Consider the following 16,688-nt stretch of genomic DNA (forward strand, 5'->3'; position numbering starts at 1 on the left):
ACAGTGGGGTTCTTTCATGTGTCTCATCACACACATTGACCTGCTGCTGCAACAACTTAGTGCCTAGGGCAGCAGAGCTTCCAAGTTTCTTAAATCTGTACTTGATCAACTAATTCAGTACAGGTTTTTACTTGCCATTCTGGGACCGCCCTTGGCCTATTGGTGTCCATTACGTGCACCAGCCATCATGTGGTTTCAATTATTGTGCCCAGAAACGGGCACGATAATTGAAACCAGATGGCTCGCAGTGGCGCGCCCAGGACTAGTGTCGATGCCAATAATGAGAATAGCGCTGATGATACCAATGGGACTAGTGCCAATGCCAACAATGAGAATAGCACTGATGATAACAATGAGACTAGTGCCGATTCCAACTATGAGAATAGCACTGATAAACATGGGACTAGTGCCCATGACAACAATGAGAATAGCACTGATGATACCAATGGGACTATTGCCCATGCCAATAATGAGAATAGCGCTGATGATAGAGCATTCTCCGGAGCTGCCCCTAGAATATGGAACTCTTTTCCACCAAACATCAGAAAGATAACAAACACAGCAACATTCAAGAAGGAAACGAAAATATTTCTAATGAGCAAATTCCTGCCTTAACTCTAGCTGGCTACTCTCTAACTTAAAAGCAGAGTTATACTACAAGGGCGGAGAAGATGGAACTTACAAGCCCAGATACAGGTCTAATTGAACTTAATTTACCAAAATCAGATTACCTCAGGCCACGGAAAGAATAGTGTAGATATTGTAATTAATTGTCTTTTATTGTCATATATACTGATACATTCCTTCTGTATAAGTTGTATCTCCTTACTACCTCATAATATGTAAAGCGCTCTGATACCCACGGGTCCTGTTCGCGCTATATAAAACTCTTTAAATAAAATAAAATAAATAAATGATACCAAAGGGACTAGTGCCCATGCCTACAATGAGAATAGCGCTGATGATAACAATGGGACTAGTGCCCATGACAACAATGAGAATAGTGCAGATGATACCAATAGGACTAGTGCCGATGCCAACAATGAGAATAGCGCTGATGATAACAATGGGACTAGTGCTGATGCCAACAATGAGAATAGCACTGATAACCATGGGACTAGTGCCCATGACAACAATGAGAATAGCGCTGATGATACCAATGGGACTGGTGCCCATGCCAACAATGAGAATAGTGCTGATGATACCAATGGGACTAGTGCCAATGCCAATAATGAGAATAGCGCTGATGATACCAACAGGACCAGTGCTGATGCCAACAATAAGAATAGCGCTGATGATACCAACGGGACTAGTGCAGATGCCAACAATGAGAATAGCGCTGATGATACCAATGGGACTTGTGCCGATGCCAACAATGAGAATTGCGCTGATGATAATAATGGGACTAGTGCCGATGCCAACAATGAGAATAGCGCTGATGATACCAATGGGACTAGAGCCAATGCCAACAATGAGAATAGCGCTGATGATACCAATGGGACTAGTGCTCCTGACAACAATGAGAATAGCACTGATGATACCAATGGGACTAGTGCCGATGCCAACAATGAGAATAGCGCTGATGATAACAATGGGACTAGTGCTGATGCCAAGAATGAAAATAGCGCTGATGATAACAATAGAACTAGTGCCAATGCCAACAATGAGAATAGCCCTGATGATAACAATCGGACTAGTGCCGATGCCAACAATGAAAATAACGCTGATGATACCAATGGGACTAGTGCTCATGACAACAATGAGAATGGCGCTGATGATACCAATGGGACTAGTGCTCCTGACTACAATGAGAATAGCACTGATGATGACAATGGGGCTAGTGCCCATGCCAACAATGAGAATAGCACTGATAACCATGAGACTAGTGCCGATGCCAACAATGAGAATAGCACTGATAATAACAATGGGAGTCGTGCTGATGCCAACATTGAGAATAGCACTGATGATAACAATGGGACTAGTGCTGATGCCAACAATGAGAAAAGCACTGATAACCATGGGACTAGTGCCCATGACAACAATGAGAACAGTGCTGATCATATCAATGGGACTAGTGCTGATGCCAACAAAGAGAATAGCACTGATGATACCAATGGGACTAGTGGCGATGCCAACAATGAGAATAGCACCGATAACCATGGGACTACTGCCCACGACAACAATGAGAATAGCGCTGATGATACCAATGGGACTAGTGCCAATGCCAACAAAGAGAATAGCACTGATAATACCAATGGGACTAGTGGCGATGCCAACAATGAGAATAGCACTGATAACCATGGGACTAGTGCCAATGACAACAATGAGAATAGTGCTGATGATACCAATGGGACTAGTGCTCTTGACAACAATGAGAATAGCACTGATGATAAAAATGGGACTAGTGCCGATGCGAACAATGAGAATTGCACTGATGATCACAATGGAACTAGTGCCGATGCCAACAATTAGAATAGCACTGATGATAACAATGGGACTAGTGCAGATGCCAACAATGAGAATAGCCCTGATGACAAAACAGGACTAGTGGTGATGGTAACAATGCAAATAGCTCTGTTGATAACAATGGGACTAGTGCTCATGACAACAATGAGAATAGCACTGATGATAACAATGACTATAGCTCTGATGATAACTTTGGGCTAGTGCTAACGAGAACAGTGAGAATAGTGTGATGACAACAATGAGACTAGTGCTGATGACAACACTAATGACAACAACGAAAATAGCGCTGATGATAACAATGAGACTGGTGCCGATGACAACGAGACTAGTGCCGATGAAGAGACTAGTGCCTATGACAACAATGAGAATAGCGCTGATGATAACAGGACTAGTGCATATGGCAAAACTGCATGATTAAGAGATTGTTACTCAGGGTCCGCACTGCACATTCATAGGAGACACTGTCCTGGACTCATATGCCTCTCATCAGTGTGCACACTGTCTTCAACCATATTCCTCCAACAGATTCTAGCACATTATTACAGGTTAATATGTTCCTTGTGAGGCCTCCTGACTCCTGCCATTGGGATTTAAATTCTGCCACTATGTTGATTATAATTCCAGTGCTGGAACATTGTGCTTTTGGTAACACAAAGCCATCTCGTGCTTTACCTGTTTGTTTTTGTGAGGAACGTTAAAAGAGCCAGTATGCGCTGTGGAAAGGGTTTTCGGTAACAACAAGCATTTGCAATGCAATAGGCCTCGAATTTATGCCAGTTTGACCTATTGGCATTGTAAATGACAATGGCTTTTATTTATGTTTCAAAAACCAGAACATAAATAAAAGGCAATGTCATTTACCATCAAAGTAGCTCAAACTATCGCAAATGCGAGATCTATTGCATTGCAAATGCTTGTTATTATTGTCACCAAGATTTAAATATAGTAATATGTCAAATTCAAGAATATACAATTAAAAAACTCAGTGTACTACACTGTTAAAAAACATGTATTATATACAATGTGTGCATCATAAAATCATATTTTCATTAACCATCACATTAATAGACAGCCTCATCCTGGTTGTTACAGCCCATCCAAATTGTAGACAAGGAATTCACTAGCAAAATAAAGACAACTACAATAATCCTCACTATTCAAAGTAATAACATTTAGTCCTTGATCTTTTTGTTAAAATCACTTTCTCTAAAACAATATCTGTCAACGTGGCATTTCGATGGTTCCTGCAGTTGATCCCCCATCTTCTTCAGGACAAATATGTATAAAAAACATTTTCACACTAAAACCATATATTAACAATCTTAATATGATGAATCCCTCAGAGTAGATGTCAGGTGGCTTGAGACAATTGCCAACACTATCCAGAGAGGGGGGACTAGGAGCTAGTTATGAAAAGAGGAAGGTCCTGAACCAATGCTCCTAAAACAATCGTCATCAACAAGGTGGTATCATTTCCTAAAAGAGAGGAGAGAGAGGCTCTCAAACTGGTTACGTTTGAGAGTGATTTATAACGGTTGAATGTGCTCGGAGTGGGGTAAGACCACCTGTTGATTTTTTGTGCCCTCACACACCCTTGTGAGTGTAAAGCATCATCATTGGGCAGTGCTCCTAGTGGGGTTGGCGCTGAAATCCCTCACAATCCCGCACTAACCAACCGTTTTACAATGATTATTGTGGGATACTATATCCTAGCTGTGTCTACTTTGTGAATAAAACATTGTAGACCCATTTAGTGCAATATGATTATTATTTAATTTTGTGGTAATTAGTTCTATTCCACACTGGGACCCCTTTTTTTCTTAGTACCTAGTATGACCCAGGTCCCAGTGACTCCTCTTGGGTAAACCCACTTTATATACTCTACTTCGTGCAGACGCTGGTCTGCGAGGTTCCTTCCTTGGCTGAACTAATCTCAGCAACAGCACACCATGGTCGAACGAGAACTACTCTCCTATTCAGAAGAGTATATTGACAGACTTTTGGACAACCCAGATAATATTTTTTTATCCACTAATGTTCCCACCATAGACTTTTCTCTGAAAGATAAAATATCACGTTTGGAACGGCTCGAAAAGAAACTGGTCCGCACCCGCTGGCACGGCCATTTACTAACGAGATACCTCAAAGAAAATATCATTCCGATAGGTCTTCAGATCAAAATTGAACCAGCAATCTTTGTCGAGGTACCGAAGTTTAAGGAAGGATTCAGCTATGTTGCCAACAATTGCTCGCGGCATTGGATGGTGCTAGGCGTGGAAACTGCTGCTGAACAGGTCCAACTGATCGCCACGGAAATTAAGACACTCAAAGCCGAAATTGCAGCTGATGCAAACTTTTCAAGGGCAAAAGAAACCCTCAACAATCTGGAAGCATCATTGAAAGACTTTGATCTCACGACACAAAACCGCAAATTAGAGAAACTTGCCCGCGACATCAGGCTATACGACAAGAAAAAAACGTATCCCTACCTCCAAGAAGACTACTATCGTCAAGACACACAGGGTCGGTTCACCTCCAGAGGTCGTGGGGGTTACAGGGGCCGATGGAATTTTTATACCTTCTCCGACTCATCTTACAGTTCAGAGCGTGAACAAGAACAGGCAGGTCCTAGTCATTCTTACAATTATCAAGACTACGGATATCCACCCCAAAACACAATCCTTTTTTAGGACAACGCCAAGGACCATGGCGACCCCCGAGAGGACGAGGCAACTACACAACGCGAGGACAACAGCGTGGCCAGACTCAGAATACCAGCAATTGGGATACGGGACGGGGTCAAGCGTCCAAACAGGTTCACTTCCAGCAAGACCAGCACGGCGAGAGAGTGACTCGCAACAAGACCTATCGTTGGTAGTCATCTCACCAACTACCAACCCTGTTGTTAACATCTCTAATTACTCTCTGAATGAGCATGAACTACAAGTACTCAGTAAAGGATTATCCTACGTTCCAACCAGTAAACCGGATCATTTTACAGTCAGAACGGAACTTTTCAAGTTCTTCCGGAAAATCAGGTTGAATTATTTCTTCCGTAATGTCGGTCCTCATGTAAATCCGTCACACACAGGTCTTAGAATTCCTTCCACTTTTGTTCCTCCCTCTTGCACTATGTCACATAAAATTCTTGCATATGAGGCGGTAGTGTGGAGAGATGTCAATGAAGTGCTACTTGAAAATACCTTCATCAAATACAACACGAGCAGATCTGAAAGAACAGCTCTACAATCTCTTGCGAATAACACCCAGGTTGTCATCAAGCCGGCTGACAAAGGTGGGGCGATTGTGGTTCAAGACGTTTCTAAGTATGAATCTGAGATTTATCGACAATTGATGGACGGTACTAGTTACCAACATCTCAGATCTGATCCATCTAAGGCAATAGCTCTTGAAATTCTGGAGTTAACAAAGGAAGGATACGATCAACGTTTCCTGTCCAAAAATGAGTTTGACTACCTGAACCAACCACACCCCCGGCTGGCCACGATTTATACCCTCCCGAAAATCCACAAAAACATGGAGGACCCACCCGGGCGGCCCATCGTCTCAGGTTGTGGTTCTATCCTTGAACCTTTGGGCAGATACATCGATTTCTTTCTTAAACCCTTGGCTGAAGCTACACAGACTTACCTCAGGGACACTCTCCATACGATCAATATTATTGAAAATCTTCCATTTGACCCTCAGCATCAAATCCTTGCTACCTGCGATGTAGTGTCACTCTACACATGCATCCCTCAAGAGGAAGCACTTGTAGTAATAACGAAGTATTTACAAACAAGACCTGCTCCTGTTCAAGTACCAACAGAGTTCATCACTGCCTTGCTCCGGATAGCGATGACCAAAAACTTTTTTATGTTTAAGAACAAGTTTTTCCTACAGATCCAAGGTGTGGCGATGGGGGCTCCCTTCGCCCCGGATGTGGCCATTTTGTATATGGCGGCCTTTGAGGAAGACACTGTCCTATGTGGACACAACCCATTCAGAGATCATCTATATCTCTGGATGAGGTATATTGATGACATTTTAATAATTTGGAATGGGGCGCCAATTGACTTATCATCTTTTCACGCTTGGCTGAACCAACAGTTACCTCATCTCAAATTCACCATCAAATCTGACAACCATACTGTGGATTTCCTGGATATCACCATTTATGAGGATCAAGGCCTCCTACTGACGACACTGTATCGTAAACCGGCAGAGAGAAATTCTCTACTACAATATAGTAGCCATCATCCTCGAGCTTTGCGCGACAATCTGCCATTTGGACAGTTTTTACGAATCCGCCGTAATTGTTCAAATAAGGAACACTATCTACAACAATCTGATGATCTGTCAAATCGCCTGAAACAACGTGGATATCCCAGAGGACTGGTTACTAAAGCACGCAAACGAGCCTGGTTCTACCCTCGCGAACAACTGCTGACTCAGAAAGATCAGGCCACTGAGCCACATGATCGAATGGTGTGCGTTACCACTTTCTCGACAAAGAGCAACAAAATCAAACGCATCATAAACCAACATTGGAAACTCATATCAGATGACATCAACCATGCAGGAACTCCACTACACGCTTTCAAAAAAGCAAAAAGTGTAATAGACTTTGTGGTATGTTCTCTCCTCCCTACTCCGGATGAACCCACGTTAACATCAATGTGGAATCTCCCACCAACAATTGGCCATTATAGATGCGGAAATTGTAAGGCTTGTGACACTACAGTGCAGACGAAGGAATTCCACTTCAAACACTGGAAGATCATGTTGAAATCGTTCAGCAATTGCAACACCTCGAACATTATTTATGCAATAGTCTGTCCCTGCGATTTAATCTACATTGGCCAAACACAACAGAAGGCTAAATTGCGGATCCTCCAACATATGAGCAGGATTAGATACGAGGTACAGGGCGCACCTCTAGTTGAACACTTTAAATCAGCCTCCCACTCACCCGAAAGTCTCCAGTGGGTGATATTTGAAAAAGCGATGCTAGGACCCCGTGGTGGCAATATCACTACGATTCTTAACACCCGAGAGCTTAAGTGGATGTTTTTCTTTAACTCTATACAGTCGAGTCTCAATGAACATGATAACTCATTTTCCCAGCTAGCCACATTGCCCTAATCTGCATAATTATACATACTGAGTTCTAGGACATGATCCCCGTAACCAGTATTAGTATTAACCTGTGGTTCTTTTTTGAGCCCTGCTGTTTGTATGGTACTATGATCAGTTGTGTCCATGAACAGTGATTTATTCAATGTAATGACTTGTTTGGTGGATGTACATAACCCCCCTATTTAAAGTTTTTGCATTATACATCTAGATATCCAGGTTTTACCGTCGTGTGACAGGTACACCTTCTGTTGGATATTTCCTCTCAATTGTTTTCCATTTTTATTTGACTACAATCTACCAATGGCTATTTTTTCCTAACGCTGGTTCCGCACGGATCGGCCATCATTTCATGACATTAACCATGTACTATGTATAACATGTTGACACTTTTCAATTTAGCCATGCTATATGTCACTATTTCCTGTTGAGAACTTGCTCCACAACAACAGAACTTGCCGGGTTTTGACAAGAACGTATTTATTTAATCACTTGTCCTTATGTACTTCAAAAGTTGATTATTTAATTTTGTTCATACCTCCTTTTAAACCTGTCAACTAATAATGAATTCTTCATGAAAGTGATTTATAATTCTTCACGACACAGCGAGCGATTTAATTCTAAGTCTTTCTACCATTGCCACACGGGACTCCGGGTCACCTGACTCCGTTTCCATGGCTACCCATCAAATAGGACGTTTGCTTGTCATTCCCGACCCGAACGAGAAGACGCCGTTCTGATTTCCTCTCCACGGTAAGCGTACACGCTAACCGATTGTCTGCATACTCCTTTAGGGTTAATTCTGCATATGATTTGAGCCTAACTTTGCTGGTCCTCCCTTCTCCCTAGCGGGTGACTGCTGATTTATTCGCAACGCCATGCAACCTCATGGGGACGACCCGGACCAACGCTGAAATCTCTGGTAAGCCGGTATGCTCGATATCTCTCATTCGACACCGTGCTAGATTTCTGGTGGCTTTTAACAATTCGGTCCCTTCTTTGTCAATAGATCTTTGAGTCTCCTGTGCCTCTCGTCCCCGGGCCATTTTTGATTTCCGCTCCAACGTGGTTGGCTGCAACTAATATGTAAGTTTCACTGATTAAACAACTCATGCTACGATATGAATTATTCCTTTTTCTTAGCACAATCAATTAATACCCGTATGAAACAATTTTGTTCATACTCCTTAGGCAACCATAATCCTCCCATGGATATTCCCAGAATTTCATTCAAGATGGAGAGCACCGAACAGATAGGTATGCTCTCCCCCTCTCTCCACAGTGTGTGCACAATTATTTAAATTTAACTGCGATCTGATACAATATTGTCTATTAATATATACTCATCCTTGATATTAATAGGTTGTTAGTCCCACACCTGTCCTGATGAAGACCCCGCCGCAAGGGTTCCATTAATTCCTGCATAATAGTGGGTCGAAACGTCGGCAACTAGTCTCTACTTTCCAGCCCCCTCTTCCGCAATTGTGACATTTATGAACTATATGGGGCATGTGATGTCTAATTGATTATTTTTGATTTATGTTCATGTGTACATTTCAATTATTGTACTATTGTGTCAGATAACTGTCTGATTTTACGGTCACTTTTCCCTACCCGCACAATCCTCACCTTACCACCTCCCTTACTCCTGCGCACTAACCAACCGTTTTACAATGATTATTGTGGGATACTATATCCTAGCTGTATCTACTTTGTGAATAAAACATTGTAGACCCATTTAGTGCAATATGATTATTATTTAATTTTGTGGTAATTAGTTATATTCCACACTGGGACCCCTTTTTTTCTTAGTACCTAGTATGACCCAGGTCCCAGTGACTCCTCTTGGGTAAACCCACTTTATATACTCGAAATCCCTCACAGGCCCTTCAAGAGGGCTCTGTGGTGAAGATCTTTTTAGGAGGTGCCGCACTTGTGCATGTGGGTGTGTGGGCTAAGTGAATCAGTGCAAGTGAAGTTAAAATTACCTATCGGTACCCAGGTTAGTTTAATGTCGGGTCCTTTATGTAAATTATAAAGTAGTGGGGGTTTAGAGACTCTCCTTAAACAAAGTAAACATTAAACTTACCTGAGTACCAATAGGATATTTTAACTTCACTTGCAATTATTCACAGGAGGTCGTATGTTAAATGAATACACAATCGCGTCCTCAGGGTAAGTCAATGGGGAAGTCGCAGTTGTAGTTATTAAGGAAAAGGACCCTTCCCAGAAGGCTTGGAAGACACCCCGGGGAAGATGGATGGTTCGAGAGTCACCGCACCCGTGGATACCCAGGAGACCAGGATCCCTGCTCTGGGGAAGGCAGGTGCATAGGTACAAAGTGACGTTGGGAACTGATGTAGACGCCAATGGAGGACTTCAAGCAAGATGCTGCTGTCGGGGAAGCTGGAAGAGTCCTTTGGAAACTAAGGGTGGATTCATGAAGAAGAGTACCTGTAAGCAGAGGGGTCAGAGTCTAGGTCACTGAGGAGTGACCAGGAGACACAGGAGTTGATTGCCCACCAATGTCGGCTGTTACAGGAGAGTTGACAGTGCCCTTGTTAATGCAGCTATGTGGACCAGGTGAAGCTGAGCACAACCAGGAATGGTGTATGAGCTGTACCACGTCGGATGTCGATACCCATGGTGTTGATGTGAGACAGGACCACCAATAGGCCTTGGCAACCGCAACATGTGGAAGAAGACAAAAAGGTACTGTGTCAGGACCAGCAAGGTCCAAGAGACTCACCACGTTGAAGAAAGTCAGGGTAGGCCCCAAGCAATCAGGGGGGCCTACTAGAATCAAAGAAGACCTTCAACAGGGTCTGTGGATGACTGGAGTCAAGAGTTGCCCAGACTTAGCAAAGGCCATCCGATGCGATGCACAGAGACTAGGTTCCGGCATTGTCAATGAGGGATCCTGGCCTCAGACTTGGTCTGACAACAGTGCGGGCTTTGAAGATGTTGTAGAATGTCCTTGTGTGTTACTGGACCTGTTGAAGTCTGTAGGATCCCAGGATCAGCAATTTAGTCAGCTATGTTGCGGTGCCTCAGATGCAGGGGAGTGACTCCTTTTCTCCAAGGGAGATTCCTTCAGATGTCTTTGGATGTCCACAGGCCCTGAAGGAACCTTGTATGGAGTATGGACACTGAAGGAGCAGCAGGCCTGCAGAAAGAAGAGATCAAGAGCAGAATCTTACCGGTTGCAGTCTCGGTTCCCAAAGTGAAGTTCGATGTGGTCAGTCAGACACAGTCAGTACGACTCAGTCAGGATGTCCAGACGGTTGAAGAGGATGTGGAGTTAGATCTGAATCAAATCCCATAATGAATATAGGGGACCCACCTTCAGGTAAGCCCTTAAGTACCCCAAGGAAATGGTTGGGATGATTCAGGGGTCCTTCCCAGAGGAGGGGCTGGACAGAGGGGAGGATACTCCGATGTCCTTTGTCCAGTTTCATGCCAGAGTGGGAGTCAACCGTTCCCCGAACTGGTTTGAGTTGGAGTATGCAAGGAGGGTACTAGATGTGCCCCTCAAGCAGTCTGAGTTGCACTGGCAAGTGCCCAGTCCCTGTCCCAGTACCCTAAGCCATGTCTGGGAGGTGGTCACACCTTCCTGCAACAAGATACCTATTGTGCTGCCTTCCCCTGCTCGAGCATGGCTCAGCAACAAGCAGGAGGGCAGAATTGTGCCTCAGGTCGGCAGCAGCCCTAGCTTGCTGTTTGGTTCTGGAAGACTGGTACTGGGAGCACAGAGGGTTACCGGCTACGGTGTGGGGGTATGATTCCAACATGTTTGATACCAAACATGACAGGGTTTGTTGCAGCCAGTTTAGAGATGATCATTGCGTTATGACGCATGGCCACTCTATATATCGTAACGGCTGGCACACTGACAACCCAGGAGAATGGTTACAAAGGCTGTAGGTTTGTCCTGCTTGTATAGGGCCACCCCCACACTTAGAACCAAACACCCTGCCTTCGGGACAGAAAGGCCTACTACAGGGGTGACTTATAGGTTTTAAGTGCAGTGATGTGAGATATAAGGAGACTTATATTTTTTGTGAGAGGAGCATGCCACAACTCACACAGGCTGCAATGGCAGGCCTCTAGTTGGATTTTGGAGGGTCCCTTATGGGTGGCATAACACATACTGCAGCCCATGGGGGTACGGTACTCCTGAAGCCAATTAGGAATGGACCAAGGTACTCACCATAGGCAATTTTGGGAGGAAGCACAGTGACTGGGGGGCTGATTAGCAGTATCCGAGTCAAACTAGTTAGAAAAACAGTATGACACCAGCAAAAAGTGAGGGTAAACATGAAAGCAGATTCTACTTTCCTACGTAGAAACAGGGACAGCAAAAAGTCACAGAGAGGAAAGGAAGAAATTTTTCCTTTCCCCCTGTGTCTCTTTGCAGTGCATTCCTGCTGTATGATGGCCAGGCAGCAAGCACACAGCAGGAATACTCCCACTAGACAACCAGGAATTTTCTCTGCATATTGTTTAATAGGGAAGTGGCCCCTTGGGCACGGGTTGCTCCCCATAAATTTGGGCACTTTTTTGGATGTTTTCCCAGGGGCAGATTGGTCTTATTTTTAGGGTTAGACTGCCACTTGACACCAGGGATTCAAAGTAATTAATATGTTGGGGAGCGCCGCCTTGGGCAAGGGTCACTCTTGGGGACATATTCTGGCCATTTTGTGCCCCTCCTAGGGGCAGATTGTCCTTATTTTTAAGCCCATCTGCATCCCGAAGTGTTCACAATGCCACTAGATACCAGGGATTCAAAGTATGTATATGTTGGGGTATGGCCCATTGGTGAAGTGTCAATATTTGACTCCTTTTCTTAGGCCCCTCTGCCCCCACAGGAGGCCAAAGGCCACTAAACATCAGGGATTTTCTTTATTCATATGTCAGTGAGTGGCCCCTTGGGCAAGGGTTGCTTCCTATTATGGGGACAATATTGAGGCTGTTTTCTGCCCAGTTGGGGCAGATCAGCTATATTTTCTAGAGTCATCTGCCCCCAAGGGGGTCAGAAAACTACTAGACACCAGGAAACGTTTATGTGTGTGTTTGTGTGTGGAGTGGAGTTTGGCTGATGGCCTGCATGTAATATCGTTTGGCTGGCAGTGTGTGTAGACTTGCTCTTGGCTGGATGTGCTTGCGGACTGGAGCTTGATTGGTGGTGCATGTGGAATAGCGCTTGATTGGTGGTGCATGTGGAATAGTGCTTGACTGACGCTTCATGTGAACTAGAGCTTGGATGGCAATGCGTGTGAACTGGTGTTTGGCTGGGAGTGTGTGTAGATTGGCTCTTGTCTGGTAGTGTGTAGACTGGTGCTTGCTTGGCGAGTTGTGTGTGTGGAGTGGTGCTCGACTGGTGGTATGCATAGACTGACAGTGTGGTGGTAACTGGTAGCCAGTAAGTGTATTGACTTGCTTGAGGTGTGCTTGTCATTTGTCTGGTGTTTGAGTGCTTGTTGGTCAGAAAGGTGTGTTAGTGCTGCTGGTATATCAGAGTGATGGGCCCTTGAATGACGCTATTTGTAAATGTTAAATGTTGTATTGTGTTGGGCCCAGAGCTGGCAGTGTGAATGGTTTTCTGTGTCTGACGCATGAAAGGCGTGCAAATGGACTGTAAAGCAGCTGGTGCATTTACGTGGCTTTACAGGTCACGAGCTATAAGTCTGTGGTTCTTTGATCTAATGTTGAAATTATTAAAAATTACTTTTGCAGATTGTATTTCATGAAGTCAATGTTGAATAAACTTTTTTTTAAGGAACCATTTACTTACCCTCATTCCAAATCCAACCAGAAAGGCCTGTGATTGACTAGTGAATGGGTGTGCAGTAATGTTTTGGTGTTTTTACATTTTTTTTTACCATCAGTGCATGCTCTCTCTACAGTCAACACCTTCTGCCCTCACATCTTTTTGGAAACTGGTCCCCGAAGGGAAGTGTGGCTTGCATGGATCTCCCAATGATTCTTACCCAGAATATCCTGCAAACCTGAAATTTAGCTAACAAAATCGCACATATTTCTGTGTCGGAAAGTTGAGGGATGACGGAGCAGGCAGAAACTTCCTACCACCAAGAGTTTCCCCAGGTCTCCTGATAAAAATACTACCTCACTTGGGTAGGTGGGTCAAGTGCCTGTGACAAGGAAGGGCCCAAAATGTATTGTAGAGACATCAACATTATTTATCGCAAAATGACCTGGTTTTGTAAAGGAGGTCACCTGCTTTTTTGGTTGTGGGCTCACGGGGCATCTAGTGAAGGGCTGGAGACTAGGGCTTCTTGAAGCTTGAAGATCTTTCATGAGGGAGTCAGGAAGCCTTGGGAACTGCAAACAGATGCCGTGCACAGGGAGGCGGTTCACATTGAGTGAAGAGGGATTACAGTCACCAAAGTTGCAGGGAAGACTGGTCAAGCCTCTGGAGAGCCAACTAACTACCACCTGTGTTGCAGAGCCAGCCAATATCTGTGGAACAAGAGGATCAGCAAACCAGTCATCATAGTAGAGGTGCATGCAGATATAGGGAAGTGACTCCTTCACTCCAAGGGAAATTCTTTCTGGCTGAGATGCAGGTTGAGTTCTTGGTGACTCAGAGGAGGATGCATGGCAATGGCGTTGCAGTACTTGGAAAAGCAGATGGGCAAAGATGCAGCAGGAACCTTCCCACCAGAGCAGTCTTGTCAAAGGTCCTGGCTTGAAGAGCAGCAGAGTTCCAGTGTCCACCAACAGAAGAAGAATCTTTGGACAATCTTCAGACGACAAGCAGTCTGGTTTAGAAGTAGTTGTCAGGACAAATCTAAGGACCCACCCTCAGGAGAGCCCTTAAGTAACCCTAAAATGAGGAGGGCCTCTTCTCTGGTGACCCACCTATCAGTGGGGGTCAAGGATGCTACTCAGCAGTCCTAGCCAGTCAGACGCTCCCAGGGGCCAAGATTCAACATGTCAAAGCCAAGTGGCCATCTGGAGGACTCTGGACAGGGGGGTGGCCATTTCCCTATCCTTTGTGTGGTTTTGCACCAGAGCTGGAGCCAAGGGCTCCTGAACTGGACCAAACTGGAGGGCGTCAAATGTGCCCATTCAATGAAGTCTGGTGCCATTCAGAAGTGCCCCACCCTACCTAATTCTAAAGGAGAGGTAGTCAAACCTCTCCTTTAGAGGAAATCCTTTGTTCAGCTCTAGTGAAGCTCATCAGCAGTGGGGCATAACACGGTCTAGGGTTGGCAGCAGCACGGGTTGGCAAGCAAACCCTATAGGGCTACACAGGTATGTTTTGGGGAGGTCTTCTAAGGAGCACCCCAGTACATGGTAACATGCAACTAGCACTGGAATAGGTGTAGTCGAATGATTTCAACATGTTTGATGCCACACATGACCAGGTTGGGGCAGCTATTAATTAGTTGGACATCTCTACTTGCCAGGGTTCACTACATACCTTATAATGGCTGTCATGCACTTACAAAGCCCAGAAAATTAAGTCCCGGGTTTGTAGGGATACCTCTGCTTAAGCAGAGGTACCCCAATACTTAGAACCATGCACTGTGCTCTTGTACTGAAAGGCCTACCTTAGGGGTGACTTATGGGTTAAAAATCCATTGACCGGGATATAAGGGAAACCTCATATCCAAAGTGAAAGGTGCAATAATTCATGCAGTTTGCGATGGCAGCTCTGCCGACACAGTGTGCATGGGCTGCTATGGGTGGAATAATATATGTTGCCGCCCATAGGAGATCCCTGGTGTACCAATGCCTTGGGTATCACAGTACCATATACTAGGGACTTATAATGGTACCCCAGTATGCCAATTGTGGGGGTGTACTAAGCACTTACCAGAGAATTTAGAGGAGAGAGCACTGCTACTGGGGTCCTGATTAGCAGGATCCCAGTGAACTCCTAGTAAAAGCACACTGACACCATGCAAAAAGTGGGGGTATCTATGACCAATTTTTGGCCGTTTCCTGTCATGAGCACTAGGCCCACCACACAAGTGAGATGCAATTTTTATTGGGAGACTTGACGGAATGCTGGGTGGGTAGATATTTGTGGCTTCCTGCAGATTCTAGAACTTTCCATCACAAGAGTTTCAGGAGAAGGATTTTTTAGATGAATTTTGAGGTTTGCAAGGGATTCTGGCTTAAAAACATGGAAAGAGCCATACAAGTCAGCCCATCCTGTATTTCCCTAGGTTTCTAGTTTTCAAAAATATACAGGATTGCTAGGTTTTCTCAGATGCTAGCTGAGCTAGGGCCCAAATTCCGCAGCTAGTCACATTAAAAGAAAGGGTCAATTTTCAGTGGAAAAATGTGATGTATCCTTGTTGCGTTTGGGCCATTCCCTGTCTCGGGCACTACGCCTACTCACACAAATGAGGTCCCATTTTTATTGGGAGACTTGGAAAAATGCTGAGTGGAAAGAAGTTTGTGACTCCTCTCAGATTCCAGAACGTTCCATCACAGAAATGTGAGGACAATTTGTCTTTTTAGATCAAGTTTGAGGTTTGCAAGGGATTCTGGGTAACAGAAACAGGGGAGAGCCACACAAGTCAGCCCATACTGGATTCACGTTGGTGTTTAGTTTTCAGAAATGTACAGGTTTGCTAGGTTTCTTAAGGAGCCGGCTGAGCTAGGGCCCAAAATCCACAGATAGGCAACTTGTACAAAAAGTGGGTCAGTTTCCAGTGGAAAATGTGATGTGTCCACATTGTGTTTTGGGCCATTTCCTTTGTGGGCACTAGGCCTACCCACACAAGGGAGGTACCATTTTTTGAGAGGAGAAATACGGGAACACAGAATAGTACAAAAAGTGCTATTACCAATTGTCTTTCTCTGTATTTGTGCCTTACAAATTTAAGACAGCATGTAAAACAGAAGTACTTTTGAAAAATGCCCTCTAAATAACATGCTAGTGTGGGTACCCATAAATTCAGAGATGTGCAAAGAACTACTGCTTATAGACTCCGTATTGTGTTCCCATTTTGAAAATATTCAGGTTTCCTTGATACCCATTTCTCACTTTATAGTGTATCAAATGAATTGCTGTATACCCGGTACACAGTGAAAAACCATTGCAAGGT

The sequence above is a fragment of the Lissotriton helveticus genome, chromosome 9, assembly GCF_964261635.1.
Source record: "Lissotriton helveticus chromosome 9, aLisHel1.1, whole genome shotgun sequence".
Lineage (NCBI taxonomy): Eukaryota > Metazoa > Chordata > Amphibia > Caudata > Salamandridae > Lissotriton > Lissotriton helveticus.